Source organism: Penaeus japonicus, unplaced genomic scaffold, assembly GCF_977035675.1.
Source record: "Penaeus japonicus unplaced genomic scaffold, GWHDUDI00000001_assembly GWHDUDI00000033, whole genome shotgun sequence".
Lineage (NCBI taxonomy): Eukaryota > Metazoa > Arthropoda > Malacostraca > Decapoda > Penaeidae > Penaeus > Penaeus japonicus.
The window spans coordinates 22,435,061-22,440,060 of NW_028234435.1; the positions used below are offsets into that span (position 1 = coordinate 22,435,061).

The window sequence follows — 5,000 nt, forward strand, 5'->3', positions numbered from 1 at the left end:
ATGTTCCCGTTTCATTATAGGTACATTATAAAAAGCTGCATTCAGATCTGGCTTATCCATATCCTTCAGTTACAGAAGGGAATAATCTAGTTCAGGTAAGTGACCTAGAATCCGTAAGACCATCTCTGTAGGAAAAGTTAGGTATCTTCTGTCAGAACTCAAGAACTGTTCATGTGTTAGTGTCAGTTACTGATCTGAAGAGACAAATGGAAACGCAGAAGCAGGCGAGCGACTTGGTTTAAGAATACCATCTAAACGAAATGATTTCCCAGGACTACAATCATGCCCTCTTGAAACAAGGCTATTATTACATAAGAATGCAACCTCGTTATCTTAATGCCGTAGCCTATTGCGTTTTGCTACAATTCAGAGATCTTGTGTTATTATTTTCCGATTTCGTAGCCGAAAGAGGTAGCAATACTGATAGCTGTGGTGCTTATGTACGTATTAGGAATTCTCCGTATTCACATTTTCATAATTCTAGGTGTTATCAAGTTTATTTTGTACAAAGTGAGTTAAAAAAACGACATATATTCCCGTGGAAGTTCCGGTTATCTTTACGAAAGTTTCAAGTTAATCAGTTCGCCTCCGGATCTATTCTGCTTACCAAATTACGTAAAGTTAGCACAAGAGCATTATTACTGTTGAGGTGGTGGAAGATGTCATCTTCTATGCGTGAAATAAGGAAGTTTGGCTTGTCAATGTACAGATAATTGATGTGGGGATCAGAGAAACACAGCTACTGCGTATAAGCGTGTATTCGGGGAGAAGTCCGTGGAGAGAAGAGGGTTGTTTACATTACACTTTGTAAATATTGCCGTAAGATAAATAAAATAAAAGAAAACGTTCATTTCGTGGGGTAACTAAATTAAACATGAGATTCTTATGAGGTATACACAGTAGATATAAAATTATATGCATTCTTATTCTATCATAATCTTTAATTATTCTAACACCCCCTCTTAATTAAAGATTGGTTATAATGTATGAGAGAATCTATCCCCTGATAAACTTAAAATCTTTCAACTTCTTCTGAGATACAGGTTTGATAAATATATCAGCTGGATTCTCTCTGGTAGGTACAAAGAATAAGTTCACATTACCCATCTTCACTTCATCTCTAATGAAATGGTAACGGATGTCAATATGTTTTGACCTTTGGTAATTTATGGGATTTTTGGCTAGATTAATAACACCTTGGTTGTCAACTCCTAAATCTACTGACTTAATCTTAAATCCAAATAGATCATACATTATTTGTTTTAAGAACTTTGCCTCCTGAATGGCATATGTCTGGTCTGGTACCTGTCATATATATAAGGCTACCAACTATCTGTAAAGAGTTGCATCAGCCAATACATCTGATTCTACAATAGAAGTGTTAACAATACTTAATTCACATTGTGTGTTTCATACATGACAATCTGACATTCAAAGTCTGTCCAAAATATTTAGTTTGATTCACTTCAATGTAATCTTTGCCTGTAGAATTTTCTTTTACTGTTAGGTCCAGGTTTCACTTTATAAATCCATCTTCCACCCACTGCTGTGCGATTCTTGGGTAGTGTTGTGAGTTCATAGGTGTTGTTGTCCTGTAGTGAAGCAATCTCCTCATCCATGGCTGTCTTCCATTGATGTCCCTCTGGAGATGCTATAGCTTCTTGGTAGGTGACTGGTATTGGGTCATGTGACATTCGATAGCAGTGATGTATAAAGCTAGTATGTGTCACGCTGGAGATACTGTCGTCCTGATCATCTGTAACATAGTCATCTAACCTCGAGGGTTTTTTTCTTTCTCTGGATGGGTATCTTCTTTCTGTATCTTCATCCACTGGTATTCCTTCTTGTTCTTTAGCTGGACATTTCCTGTCTCCATCAGCGTCAGCTGGCATCTCATCTTGGGCCGCTTGAAGTGGTTTTTGCTGGAGCCTCGTCTCCACCAAAATGTAGTCGTCATTCAAACTTTGCTCGGCACTTGAGGATTCTGTCTTACAAGATGAGTTATCCACAAATTTGACTATTCTTACCTTTCTTATAGTCTGAGTATCTGGAAAGTATATCAAGTAGGCTGGACTTTGATCATCATAGCCCACAAAATACTCCCTCCTTACTCCTTGGATCTAGTTTCTTACTCTCTTGTTCATATGCAAAACATCTTGTTCCAAATATATTCATTTTGCTTATGTTTGGCCGTCTTCCAGTAAGCATTTCTACTGGGTCATTTGAGTCCTGGAGTTATAGCACCTATTCCTGATGTAACAGGCAGTCTTCACAGCATAACTCCACATATCTTTAGGTAATTTTGACTCAATCAGCAAACAGCGAGCCATGTCAAATATTGACCTGTGTGATCTCTCAACTGTGCCATTCTGATGTGGTGAATAAGGTGCAGAGAACTCTTGTTTAATCTTGTTCTCTGTTAAGAGTGTTCTGAACTCCTTGTTCGCAAACTCTGTTCCGTGGTCACATCTTAGGCGTTTAATTTTCCCATATGGTGCTGTTTCTGCAAGGTATCTCTTCATAGCTGTCACAGTATCACTCTTACTTTTAATTAGGTATATTCTAAGAGCTCCGGAGTAATCATCAATAAAGGAGATGCTGTACCTGTAACCTCCTCGTGCTGGTGGGTTTACAGGACCAACTACATCACAGTGGACTAAATCTAAAGGCTTTTGGGCCTTTTTGTCAGGTTCTTTACTCCTATACTGTGTCATCTTACCTAGTGTGCATGTGGTGCAGTTGAACTTATCTTTCCTAGTTATATGCATTCCGTCAACAGTTGCTTCAAGTTTTTGCACATCAGCCACATTGCAATGCCCTAGGATTTTATGCCACTCCTCTAGGGTGTGCTTGGCTTCTCCTACATGGACTTTGTTAAACTTATCCATCTGAGAACTAGTGTGTGGCTTACCTCTACGTAGATAGAACAACTTGTTTTTCTCCACAATGTCGAATATCGTGCCATCCTTGGTAGTTAGAGTACTGCCTTCAGGTGAGAAAGTAACAGTATGTCCACTCTTGATAGCTTTCCAAACTGACATGATACCTTGTTTGAATCCTGGTATGTATAATGCATCTTTTAGTAGAATACTTCGTGAGTTTCCATTTTGATCCTGTATGAAGTCTTTCACATCTCCGACTCCTTTCACTGTTCCTTGTTGTCTTTGGCCGTCTGCCAGCTCTATGTAATGGTTTTGTGGATCAAAGGATTCTTGAAATCTCACAAACTTTGGTTCAGTTTTCTCAATATGTGAAGTGCAGCCACTGTCAATCATTAAGAAGCCTTCTTCTTCTAAGTTAGCTACATTCTGTTTTCTACAATCATACAGCTCATTGTTGGTCTCAACTGTACAAAACCTTGATGAGTGTGTTACATGAAAAGAAAACTCTTGATTTTGTTCTTCACTTGTGCCATTTGCTGAGTTTACTGAACTACTACTCTTCTTAGGATTCTTCACTCTACATTCACTGTTACTGTGAGTTCTAGATTTATGAAAGTCACACCACTTTCTAGTCTTTTGAGGATTGTTCACTCTCTGGAACTACCACCTCTACTGCATTTTGATCCAAAATGGCCAGGTTCACCACACTTGAAGCATTTCTTCTGTTTTACTGTACTGCTGTTGTTGACATTCATGACACTCTCTGTGCTAGAAGTATCCTTCAGGCGATCCTCTTGACTTGACAAAGCTATCTTTAATTCACTGTATTTTTATGGAGGATTATGCTGGTTAGCTACATCAACAAAATATTCGTACTTCTTTGGAAGTCCATCCAGTGTTCGTACTACCATAAGACCATCAGTAACGTACTCACTTATTTTCCTGAGAGCAGCTACTGTCTCATCTATAGACGTAAGATATTCTGTAACACTGTCATCATCCACCCTTATGATCTCCATAGAGAATACAATCTGTGTTGTGTTTCTCTTTTGTAATAATGCCAATGTTTTCACTCCATCTCCCCTCGCTTCCTGCTTTATCATGCCAAGTGACGTTCTGTCAAGGCAACCTGCCAAGTGGGCATAGATTGTTTCCTTGGCCTCTTCCAAATCATAATCATTTGGGCGTTTGCTAGTATACTTATCAAAAGCAAGATGAAGTTTCAGAACTCGTAGAGCCCCTGTGAATTTTTCTTCCCACAAATCATAATTATCTGCATTACCATCAAATTCCTTAAATCTGGGCCCATAACCTGTTGAGGTGGTGGAAGATGTCATCTATGGTGAAATAAGGAAGTTTGGCTTGTCAATGTACAGATAATTGATGTGGGGATCAGAGAAACACAGCTACTCCGTATAAGTGTGTATTCCGGGAGAATAAGAAGTCGTTTTTTTTGGGGAGAGTAGAGGGTTGTTTACATTACACTTTGTAAATATTGCCGTAGGTGGCGCATATAAAAGAAAACATTCATTTCGGGGGAGGGGGGGTAACTAAATTAAACATGAGTATTCTTCTGAGTGTATATAAATAAACAGTAGATATAAAATTATATGCATTCTTATTCTATCATAATCTTTAATTATTCTAACAATTATTACTACGTGAACGTGATGGTGTGCATATATTGTATGAAAGATTTCTTTTAATCTGTTGTTGAAGTGGTGGAAGATACCATCTTCTTTCTTCTTTTATAGGGTTAATGTCATCTTGTATGCGTCTATTAAGAAAGTTGGGCTTGCCAATGTATGTGGGGATCAGAGAAACACTGCTACTGCACACAAGAATCTGTGGAGGAAAGAGGATGTTTACATTACACATTGTAGATCTTGCCGTAAGATAGCGCATATGAAAGAAAACGTTCATTTTATGGGGTAACTAAATTAAACACGAGGTATTCTTTTGGGGTATACACAGTAGATATTAAATCATAAGTATCCTTATCCTATCATAATCTCTAATTATTCTAACATCTGTGATTACTCATATCATTGTCTCTGTACACAATGGAGCTCTTTTTTTTTTTTTTGGCGTGACATGTTTGATAAAGGTTAGGATTCA

General features: G+C 38.0%; 1 protein-coding gene across 1 annotated transcript in view; it reads left to right on the plus strand.

Annotated features, from left to right (window-relative positions):
- LOC147467830 (uncharacterized) overlaps nt 1-5,000 on the plus strand; it is an 11,105-nt gene that overhangs the window by 192 nt on the left and 5,913 nt on the right. The window contains exon 1 of the mRNA XM_086556679.1: nt 1-95. This exon is cut by the window's left edge and continues 192 nt beyond it. The gene's annotated coding sequence lies outside the window, so the exon portion shown is untranslated. The remainder of the gene's footprint in view (nt 96-5,000) is intronic.